Source organism: Podarcis cretensis (genome assembly GCF_951804945.1).
Source record: "Podarcis cretensis genome assembly, chromosome: 9".
NCBI lineage: Eukaryota > Metazoa > Chordata > Lepidosauria > Squamata > Lacertidae > Podarcis > Podarcis cretensis.
Window position 1 is genome coordinate 3,400,079 of NC_137178.1, and position 11,975 is coordinate 3,412,053.

Below are 11,975 nucleotides of genomic sequence, written 5' to 3' on the forward strand. Positions count from 1 at the left end.
AGTGGATGCAGGCGGCCCAAGAGGGGTTTGAGATGCTTAAGAGTGCTTTCGCTTCGGAGGAGCAACTGATCCACGTTGACCCTGCTCAACCACTACGGGTGGAGACAGATGCATCAGATCGGGCGATAGAGGCGGTGCGGCTGCAGCCAGATCGAAAGGGGGAGTGGCGGCCGTGTGCCATTTTCGCGGAAACTGAACAAATCGGAGCAGAACTACACTATCTATGATAAGGAATTGCTTTCGATCGTGGCTGCTTTCAAACAATGGAGGCACTTCCTGGTTGGGGCAAAGCACCAAATTTTGGTGTGCACTGACCACAAAAAAAATTGGAGTACTGGCGTACGGCACGGGTATTGTGCCAGAGACAGATAAGATGGGCGGAGTTCTTTGCCAACTTCAACTTCAAGATCCAATATGTGCCGGGAGAGCAGAATGCAAAGGCGGATGCGCTCTCCCGGAAACCCGAGTATATGATGGGGGAAGGTCCTCCGGTGGCAAGACTGACGAGAACCCGCTCGTCATCAGTAATAATCAGTCTCACGCCAAGATGGGTTGAAGGAGTCTAACTGACTCAAGGGCTGCTGGAGCCCAACATTTATTGTGAACAGTAAAAAAAAACATACTCTCTAAGAAAAATACAACATTGTATCAACCGGCAGATAAAGACAATACCATACATGGACATCATGCCATGACACCAGGCCACGCAGTCGATCAGGCTATGCTATGTGGACCAATCATTGGGATTGCTTGAGCTGTTCACGCGCTGTTCATGCTCCAAGCAATGCTTCCTGCTGAGAAATCACCATGAAATAAACTTTTTGCCCGTGCACTTATGCACAAGCAACCATTTTCCTACATGCCCTCTTTTCTTGTTTATGTTATAAGAGGGACCCTTAATCAGAATGATATATCTCATTGCCTAAGCGCTTATATTTTGCAACATAAATTCCTCTTGTAACCCCTGTGGTAGGTCTTGGTCGATACCACCACGCAGTACATTGGGCAAACAAGGAGGGCAAACATTGAATGCAACAGCACATTACAACAAATCCTACAACAATCGAAATTAAGATTAACAATATTTTTCTTAACCATGCTCCATTAGGCAACCAAGAAGACAACCATTCCCATGGATCAAAACCTTCGGGTGGGTTCAAAGGATTATGGGCTATCATTTGTTCCATATAATCAATAGTAGCGGAGATATTGGTCGATTGATCAGATATATACACACAACAATGAGAATGAATCAAGGTACAAACTCCACCTTTGGAGGCAAGGATTATATCTAAAGCATAACGATTTTGAAGAGCTACATCTCTTAATTCTGACATTTCTTTGTTAATTGTTTTTAAAGCCAAGATGGTAGAATTAAACAAAGCCTCGGTCCAGTTTGCCAGTCTATGCAGATCACGGTAATTCATGGCTACACCTAAAGTGGGCATAAGGGACCTAGAAATGGCTGTCCCTATATATCGAGAAATAGGTGATTGTCCTTCCCTTCTGTTACGCAAACTGACCGCTGGGAGCTTGTCCATTTTATACACCAGGGGTATGACTACTCTTAAAGTGCAGGTTCCAGAAAAGGCAGAGGGGATTTCTTTGTAGGCTCTTGAGCCACAGAATAACCATAAATCAGATTGAAGCAAACATGTAGATTTGCTGCTCTTCTTCATCCAGTCCAACCAAACATAAAAATCTCTACATGCAGCCTGTTGTTCATAAGTCATGTTGGTCGTGACATTATTAACTAAAACCTTTGGCCTGCCACTCATAGTGGTAACATTAAGAAAACAAGAAGATCCATTAACATATTCATAGGTCCAATTACAATATGGATAATGACCTAAACATTTACTACTATTATGATTGAAACGAAAACAATAAGAAGCTATTTCTATAAGTGACAAAAACACAGGGGGTGAACTTGTACGATTATCCTTCATATTATTACTAATCTTATATGAAGCATTTACTGGAATACCATGCAATAATATGCCAGACCTCTTTGATTGAGGAGGAATATTCATACACACCCAACAATCAGAAAGATTAAGTATAGAAGCAAAATGATTTATGTCCCTAACATAAGTATTATTACTCCAAATCTGATGATAAGGTTCAGGCTTCCGGGCCTTCTGCAAAGGAGCAGCACGACGAAGGTGACGCTTCACAGTGTCCACAGAGGGGCTCCACCCGTGTGAAGTAGAATTGTGTGGCCAATCGGGATGATGCCATACTGGTTGCTCGGGGGGGGGGGGCAATAAGGATGAGAATGGTAAATCACTCCAATGGCCACTTCCGAGCAACCTGTGTGATATTTCGTGGCTCGATTATTGGCATGTAAAAACCACAATCCAGAAGAAGCCACACAACCATTTCTGCAGACACAGAAGCCCATTTGCTGTAAATAGGCCTCATTTACTGCTCCTCGTACTGCTGAGCCAAAAGTCCAAACCCAACGAAATGTGATGGCACAGATGTGATGGCCACTATTGGGGGGCAAAACCCAAGCGATGCCAGTCCGGCGAGGGCATCCTTCAAAGCCAGGCTCATTTCCCAAAGAAGAGGTGGCAAAACTATAATGATAATTAGTAATCATGGTGGCTTCCCAGGGAGAAGGGGGGCCAATGTGGTAGGGACGAAGATGGCCTTTCAACGTGCCGGGAAACACTGGAACAGCTGTGGAAGGTGACTCTATCCAGGGCGCATCAAAATGGGGATGTCTCCAACTGCAATGCGGGTTGAGGTCAGGTGGGAGGTCATCACTGGCAGACAGCGTAAAATACGGTTTCAAGGCGCTGGTGTCTCCTTGGGCGAAGACGAGGCAACAGAAGAGCGCCAAGGTTGAACGCACCGGGCTGGAACCCATCGTGTTTCTCCATCCACGTCAATGGCAGCGAATCCACGACCCCAGGAGATCAAGGGGGCGGGACCCTTCTACTGGGGGTCCAGGAGCAACCTGTAAGATACTAAAGGGCGCTGCAACACTTCTTCCTTCCTGAAGTGAAGTTCAGCAGGTGTAAAATTCCTATTGTGAGGGTACAACAGATGGTTTAAGGTAAACAATACTTGATGTACAATATTAGGTATTTCAGAAACAGTAGCCAAGCGGCCACCCAATTGCTTGTTGAGAAGGGTCTTAAAGGTCAGGTGGGTGCGCTCGACAATCGCCTGCCCTGTAGAATTGAAGGGAATGCCATGAGTCAACCTTATATCCCACAAAGACCAAAAATCAGAAAAGGCCTGAGAAGTATATGCAGGGCCATTATCAGTTTTTAGGGTATGGGGTTTTCCCATAACAGCAAAACAATGCATCAAATGTTGAATAACATGTCGAGTGGTCTCTCCTTTAAGAGGAGTGGCTCAAATAAAGCCAGAGGCAGTGTCCACAGTGAGATGTACTTTAGAAAATGGAGCCAAAGATAGCGTGTGGGTGACATCCATTTGCCAAATTGCCAGGGGATGCAAACCTCTAGGGTTAACTGCATCATAAGGGATGACTGTGGGTGATTTAGAGCACACAACGCACTGTGACACAATGTCTCGAGCTTGAGAAATGGGCAACGAAAAAGATTTTGCCAGAACCTTAGCATTTTGATGAAATACAGAATGGCTTTCAAATGGATCAGAAAATAACGAGAAAACACCATGCTTCAAGGCTAGGTCTGCTCAGGCGTTACCTTCTGCCAAGTACCCAGGGTGGCCAGTGTGAGATCTAAGATGGGCTACATAAAACTGACAAGTTCTGGCTTGTACCAAGCCCTGCAAAGTGGAGAACAATGTAAACAAATTATCATCAATGGCAGGAGTAATATACAACAACAGTAACACATTCAACAGATTATATACATACTGAGTATCCACAATGAGATTGAAAGGGATATCAGCAAACTGTTGGAATGTTAAAATTACAGCTGCCAATCAGCACATTGTGCTGAGGACTGCTCAGTAGTATACAAACTTTTCCATTCCCCCTCCTCTTCCCCCCCCCCCCCCGGATTTGGTGCCGTCGGTGAATACAGTGAGGGCGGAGGGTAAGGGCAGGGGGGACAAGGCAGTTCGCAGGACATATCGCAGCCCTGTAAGGAAAGACAAACGAGGGTCTCTAGGGGGATTGTGAATAATTTTTCCCAGGAAATCAGCAAAAGTTATTTGAGTAGAAACGGCTGTCATCATCAAATGCATAAATTCTTCCTGGGAGAAGGGCAGGTACACTGACTGTAAGTCCATTCCAGAGAGGGCGAGGGCTCGATGTCGGCCCCTGGCAACAAGGTCCATGACGCTGTTGGGTGTAGCATACACGTTACGCAGGGGAGTATGAGGCAGGTGAAGCCACTCCACAATAAACACAGGCCCAGGCTTCTGGCCTGTGGTGTACAATATGGCCGTTGGAAGGAGTGGGGTGGCAAACACTGCAAATGATAACTGGGACATGGGTAGGGATGGTATTCTATCCACCATACATCTGCGTAGGTGATCGTTCATGGTTGTTAGAGCCTCTTCCATTGCAGGGGTAACTGTGACCCTGTCTGCTGCATCCTTGTGTCCTTTCAGGGCAGAAAACAGTGAAGACAAGGTAGAGGTGGGTAGATCTAGGTAATTCTTGATCCAATTCAACTGTCCCAGGAGTTGCTGCAAGTCCAGCAATTTAAGATGCTCTGGGAACTCCAATTGAGGCGTGACTGGAATAGCTGCAGATGCTGTCAGCTTGTGTCCCAGGTACATAATGGGTAAAGTCTGCTGGATTTTTTCCTTAGCCACTGTCCATCCTGCTTGCATCATAACGTGGGTCAAATCCTTGAGAAGAGTATCAGAGATGTGCGATGCGGAAAGTAAGATGTCATCCATGTAATGGTAGCAGATAACCGCTGGGTGGCGCTCGCGGAACGGCCGAAGTGCTTTATCCACAAAATATTGGCACAAAGTTGGAGAATTCCACATTCCCTGCGGGAGAACAACCCAGTGAAAACGCTGGGTAGGTTGGGAATTGTTCAGGACAGGCAGGGTAAAAGCAAACCACTGTCTGTCTTGTGGTGCCAGAGGAATAGAGAAAAAACAGTCCTTGAGATCGATGACTGCAAGCTGATGGTCTTGTGGCAGCATGTTGGGATTTGGAATGCCAGGTTGCAAGGTCCCCATTGGTTGCATTTGCTCATTAAACTTTCGGAGATCCTGAAGGAGGCGCCATCTTTCCGAGGCTTTCTTTTTGATGACAAAAATGGGCGTATTCCATGGGCTGGTGGAAGGTTCAATGTGCCCCAGTTCGAGTTGTTCCGCAATTAACTGGGCCGCCACTGCAAGCTTTTCTTTAGGCAAGGGCCATTGATCTACCCACACGGGGGTGTCAGTGGTCCAGCAAAGAGAAAGCGCAGTCCGGGGCATAGCAGGGGCGGCCCTCAACATAAATTTGTAGACATAGTGGTATCTGCTGCTGCAAGTAAATCCCGCCCCCAAAGGGAGACAGGAATGTCCAGGACTAATGGTAAAATGGTCATCTCGAAGCCTTGGGAGCCTTGGATTAAAATGGGATTTCTGCTGCGGCGGGCCGAGGCAGGGCCTCCAACGCCGACAACAGTAGAAGCTGGTTCGGTGGGCCAGGCGGGGGGGCCAATCCTTGGTGGCGATCACGGAACAGTCCGCCCCTGCAATAAACTTTTTGCCCATGCACTTATGCACAAGCAACCATTTTCCTACATGTTCCCTGAGAGCAAATGGATGTGCGGGGGGACGTTAGTCAAGGGCGATGAACTGATGCAACTGCTCAGAAACGATGTCATTGCCAGACAAAAAATGGGGGAGTTAAGAGAAAAAGGGGGTGCTGAGGGGGGTTTTGAAGTGAAAGGGGGGCTACTGTACCATAAAGTGGCCTTGTATGTTCCAGGAGAAAACCTTTGGGGCAGAATTCTCAAGCAACTCCATGACAGCTGCACGGCAGGGCATTTTGGACAGCATAAGACCATGCTACTGGTCACACAGGAATTTTGGTGGCCAAGGGTGAGAGAGGATGTAATAATAATAATAATAATAATAATAATAATAATAATTTATTTATACCCCGCCCTCCCCAGCCAAGGCCGGGCTCAGAGCGGCTTAAAAGCAATAATAGAAACAAGTTGAATGATTACAAGTTAAAAACAAAATTAAAATACAACATTAAAATATTACACCATTAAAATAAAATGTAGCCTCAACGCAGGAGGAGAAGGAAAGAAAAAAAGAAAGAGAGGGAGGGAATCAAATTGGCTCCAAGCCAAAGGCCAGGAGGAACAACTCTGTCTTACAGGCCCTGCGGAAAGAAATCAGATCCTGCAGGGCCCTCGTCTCATGAGGCAGAGCGTTCCACCAGGCCGGAGCCAGAGTTGAAAAGGCCCTGGCTCTGGTTGAAGCCAATCAAACTTCCTTAGGGCCCAGGACCACTAGGGTGTTGCTATTTATAGACCTTGAGGTTCTCCGTGGGGCATACCGGGAGAGGCGGTCCCATAGGTACGAGGGTCCTAGGCCGTGAAGGGCTTTAAAGGTCAAAAGCAGCACCTTAAATCTGACCCTGTACTCTACTGGGAGTCAGTGCAGTTTGAAAAGCACTGGGTGAATATGCTCCCATGGCAGAGACAACATGAGGAGCCTCGCTGCAGCATTCTGCGCCCATTCCCTCCCTCTCTTTCTTTTTTTCTTTCCTTCTCCTCCTGCGTTGAGGCCCAGAAACTGGAGTTTCTGGGACAGCTTCAAGGGCAGCCCCGCGTAGAGCGAATTACAGTAGGCAAGCCTGGAGATGACCATCGCATGGATCACTGTGGCCAGGTCGGGGCGGGAAAGGTAAGGGACCAACTGCTTGATGCGGCAAAGGTGGAAAAATGTCGCCTTGGCTGTTGCTGTAACTTGCGCCTCCATGGAAAGGGAGGTGTCAAGGATTAAACCCAAACGCTTAACAGAAGGCAATGGCACTAATTGGGCCCTCGCAAGAGAAGGGAGTTGGTCCCTCATCCCCATGCCATCCCGACCCAGCCATAGGACCTCTGTCTTTGAAGGATTTAGTTTCAATCGGGTCCCACGAAACCATCTAGCCACAGCTTCCAAGCATCTGGTCAGTGTGTTTGGGGCCGAGTTGGTGTGGCCATCCATCAGCAGATAGAGCTGAGTGTCATCAGCATACTGGTGGCAGCCCAGCCCAAAGCTCCGGACAATCTGGGCAAGGGGGCGCATAAAGATGTTTAAAAGCATCGGGGAGAGAATTGCGCCCTGTGGCACTCCACACACCAAGGAATGGCGTGATGACATTTCCCTCCCTAGTGCCACCCTCTGTCCCCAACCAGAGATAAAAGAGCACAGCCAGTTACGGGCTATGCCCTGTATCCCCACGTCTGAGAGGCGGTGGTCCAGAAGATCATGATCGACCAAGTCAAAGGCCGCTGACAAATCTAAAAGGATCAGCAGTCCTGACCCACCTCGATCCAGTTGTCTACGGAGATCATCTGTTAGGGCAACCAGAGCCGTCTCGGTCCCAAAACCAGGACGGAAACTGGACTGAAATGGATCTAAAGCCGATGTTTCCTCCAGAAACCTACCAAGCTGTTCAGCAACTGCTCTCTCAATTACCTTACCCAGATATGGAAGATTTGAAACTGGGCGGTAATTGGATAGGTCTAATGAAGTTTTCTTTAAGAGTGGTTGATCATTCTGATAGGTTTTTGGAACATTAGGCAAAGGTCCAGATGTAAATTTGATGCTGGATATCTCCAGATTGTCAGCAAGATAGAGTTCTTTAGGTGTTGTTGCCATAGGAATTGTGCGAGGGTGCGACACATGCCAGAGGGCCAAAGGGGAAAGGGCGGCACCAGCGGGGTTGCTGGAACCGTTGCCCACACCAGGGAAGCCATGGGAGGTGGTAGGGGTGGATTTTATCACTGATCTGCCCAGATGTAAGGGTAAGACCGCGGTCATGGTGGTGGTGGATCTCCTGACCAAAATGTGCCATTTCGTGCCCTGTCCGCACGCAGTGACAGCGGAAGAAACAGCCAAGCTCTTCGTAGAGCATGTGTTTAGGTTGCATGGGTTACCTGCACAGGTGGTTTCGGACCGGGGGGCTCAATTTACCTCACGATTTTGGCGCAAACTCATGGGGCTGCTCCAGGTGGAAGTGAGCTTTACGACAGCTAAGCACCCCGAGACCAATGGGATGGGCAAGCGGAGAGGGCGAATGCTGTTTTACAACAGTATTTGCGGTGTTATGTAAGTCAGAAACAGAACGATTGGGTGGACAAACTAGCCCTGCCAGAGTTTGCTTACAATAACGCGGAGAATGTATCCACTGGGATGACTCTGTTCTTTGCCAATCATGGGCATCATCCAAGGGCTTTCCCCGGGAGGGGGAAGGAGTCGTGGAGTGTTCCCGCAGCCAAACAGTTTGTGGAAGAGATGGAAGTGATCCACAGACAGCTGCAGTTGAATTTGGAAAGGGCTAAGGATGTGAGGAGAATCAGAACTTACAGGGTTAAGCAGTTCTGAGTGACGTCTCACATTCTGAGGCGTGGCCATGTTCACATAGGGGAGTGTTTCTCTGTGTGTCTTTGTTCTTTCGCTTTTACCGAGGAGCGGAAAAGATGCCGGCAAATTCACCGGGTTGATTTATGTTTGTTATTGTACTTATTAAAGACTTTGGAGATAAGAGAAAAAACCTGCATTGAAGTCTGAATTATTCCCACACAAAGCAACAGCTCTCCCGCTGTGTAAACTCTGCTAAGAAAGCTGCAAGAGGTTTTTACCGGCACGGACAGCAGCAGTAAGGCAGCTAGGAAGTGTGCCGGACTCCATCTTGGGACAGGTTATGGAGGACGCCAGCCAAGCTTTTGAAGCTGTTGCCAAGTTGTGCCTGAGTGTGTGGGGAAGCCAGCTGAGCTGAGCTGGAGCCAGTTGGATCTGTGCCTAACGTTTTGAGGGAAGGAGAAGCTCGCTGGGAGGAGCTCATCTGCTGAACCGGGAGCTGGAGCAGCTGTTGTTATGTGAGTACGCTGAGCCCCGGGGGAGAAGATGGCAGACGGCCAGGATTCATACTCCGTATCCTTTGAAAAATTAAATGGGAGAAATTGGCAGGAGTGGAGCAGGAAGCTGAAGGCCTGGCTGGTAGCCAAGGGTCTGTGGGAGGCGGTACTAGGGCCTCCGCAACAAGCTGCAGCCGGTGCTTCGGCAGCAGATATCGCAACTGCCCATGCTTCACAGAGAAAAAATCAGAAAGCCCTGGGAGCTATCGTGCTCAGTTTGGAGGGCTCACAGCTGCCTTTGGTAGAGGGGCTGGAGACTGCTCATGAGGCCTACCAGGCACTAGAGAGAGTGCACCACAGGACCACAGCTGGGGCAAAAATCCACACTACCAGACGCTTGTTTGAGATGAAGCTGCGTCCTGGTGATAGCATCAGACAGCATGTGACTGAGATGCTTTCTGTTTTCAACCAGCTGAGACTGTTGCAAGTCAACTTTTCTGAGGAACTGAAAGTTTATATTTTGCTCAGCTCTTTGGACAAAAGTTATGACAATTTGTGTCTAACTTTGGAATCAATGAATCCAAACGATCTTACGCTGTCGTATGTGACAGGTTGTTTGTGCGACGAACAGGAACGCCGCCTAAGAGAGGGTCGAGCTGGCACAGGGAGCCCATCCGGTTGCAGGGGGGGCAGGCCAGCGGAAGACACAGTTCAGGTTTTTTCCACTCGTCGCTGCTTTATCTGTGGGTCGGTTGAACATCTGCGTTGATCCTGCCCCCGGAGGGCCAGAGATGCCGGGCAGGATGTCTCCAAGGTCGCTTCCCATGGCAGCCAGCCAGGTTTCCATGGCAGCCAGTCCAGGAAAGGAGGCCAGCGTGGAAATGCACAGGGAGGACGTGACAGAGTGGAGGACAGTCCTTATCACTTAATTGCCTCCATGGCAACGCTAAAGACCAACTCCAGTGAGGAGAGAGTGCTGCGCTGGGTCATAGACTCAGGAGCGAGTAATCACCTGATGCCAGCGCCACCTAGTGATGAAAAGTGGAACTGCGGGGCTGTTTCAACTGGGAAAACAGTTGTTTTTGCTGATGAGACTTGTAACCACTGTTGAAAATGTGTTTGTTTCTTTTTTGCAGGAGGAGCTGGAGGTCTATACTGTGCCTGGAATGAAACATTGTCTTTTATCTGTATCTTCTCTTTTGCAGGAGGGGTACACGGTTTGTTTTGAAAATAATGTCTGTTCTATTTCCAGGGGTGGGAGGCAACTGGTCAGTGTTGCATGTCAGAACAACCTCTTTGTTTTGGAGACACCTCTGGAGGGAAAGGGGAATGCTGAGGAAGCACAGGCGAAGTGTGCAAACGTTCCACCTCATGATGCATGTGCCCATTTGTGGCACAAGAGAATGTCACATGGCTGTTGGCAAGGTATCCAGAAGTTGCCCCAGTGCACTGTAGGTTGTAAGATGAAATCATGTGGTAAATCCCTAGATTGTAGGGCATGCGAAAGGGCAAAGGTAAAAGGGTGCAGTTATCCCAGATTGGAGAGGGTAACCACAAAGCCTTTTGAGCTTGTGCACACAGACCTTTGGGGTCCCATGCCAGAGAGCCTGGGCGGGGCCAGATTTGCCCTGATGCTGACAGATGATTTTACCCAGAATGCCTGGGTCTTCTCGCTGAAATGCAAAAGCGAGGCAGCGCAACTGATCAAAGATTGGGTTGCGGCAGTGGAACTACAGTTTTCCACCAAGGTGCAGGGGTTCAAGAGTGACCGAGGTGCAGAGTTCACTGGATCTGCTCTGCAGAGTTTCTTCCGCCAGAAGGGAATACGTCACTGGTTGGCGGTTGCTACCTCTTCTCAGGAGATTGGTGTGGCGGAGTGCAGGAGCAAGGCACTAGCTCAAGCAGCTGACGCTTTGCTGTTTGACTCTGGTTTGCCTCAAAGTTTTTGGGGGGAGGCGGTGAAGGCGGCCAATTTCACGATGAACAGGTCCTACAATTCAGTGATAGGTGACACCCCATTTTTCTTGCTTCACGGAAAGAAGCCGCAGGTCCATTTCTTCCGTGTCTTTGGTTATGAAGCGTGGGTGCTTGTGCCAAAGGTTCAACGAAAGAAAGGTGGCCCAAGGTCCCAGAAAATGATCTTTTGTGGGTACGAGCCTGGGACAAAGGGGTGGAGGTTTGCATATCCAGATGGTGATCAGTCCAGGATTCTAGTCAGCAGAAATGCTGAGTTCTGTGAGCAGAATGGTTGGTCAAGGATCCATGCGAATCCTGACGTTCTCTCAGAATGTCTGTCTGATTCTGAGGAGGAGGGAGAGGCAGAATCTGAACCTGTTGATGAGGACCAGGTCACTGACCAAGGTCAAGAATAGAATTGGGCATCTCCACAGGTTGTTAAAAGAGAGCCCAAGAGTGAGCCTTCGTCTCCCGTTAGCAAAGTTCAGAAGGCCCGAAGATGCACTAAGTCAGAGGGGGAGTCTTCTGGTACCAGTGAAACACTTGCTGGCCCCAGTGGGTCAGAGGAAGCACCTGAGATAGTGCTCAGACATTCCACACGCTCGATGAAGGGGGTACCACCTGAGAGGTTTCAGGTCACCAGCGCATGGGTTGGTTTCGCACAGTGCGAACCTGAAAGTTTTGAGAAGGTTCAACAATTGCCTGAGACAGATGCCAGGAAGGGGCAAGAGGCAATGGGAAAGGAGTTGAACTCAAAGAAGTCTGTAAATGTGTGCTCACAGTTTCCCTCAGGATGCGAGACGAGAGGGGGTGTGAGGAGAATCAGAACTTACAGGGTTAAGCAGTTCTGAGTGACGTCTCACATTCTGAGGCGTGGCCATGTTCACATAGGGGAGTGTTTCTCTGTGTGTCTTTGTTCTTTCGCTTTTACCGAGGAGCGGAAAAGATGCCGGCAAATTCACCGGGTTGATTTATGTTTGTTATTGTACTCATTAAAGACTTTGGAGATAAGAGAAAAAACCTGCATTGAAGTCTGAA

The 11,975-nt window shown here is 48.7% G+C and overlaps 2 protein-coding genes and 1 long non-coding RNA gene across 4 annotated transcripts in view; all 3 read right to left on the bottom strand.

Moving 5' to 3' along the window:
* LOC307224310 (uncharacterized protein) overlaps positions 1-11,975 on the bottom strand; it is a 199,998-nt gene that overhangs the window by 169,426 nt on the left and 18,597 nt on the right. The window lies entirely within an intron of this gene.
* Positions 1-11,975, bottom strand: part of LOC307224356 (CD209 antigen-like protein A) — a 76,495-nt gene that overhangs the window by 46,391 nt on the left and 18,129 nt on the right. The gene's annotated exons all lie outside the window — the stretch shown is intronic.
* On the bottom strand, positions 1,627-2,012 carry LOC307224102. The gene is made up of 2 exons (XR_013842424.1): positions 1,937-2,012; positions 1,627-1,863 (listed from the first exon to the last, which is right to left on the bottom strand). It is a non-coding gene; the product is annotated as an uncharacterized lncRNA (long non-coding RNA).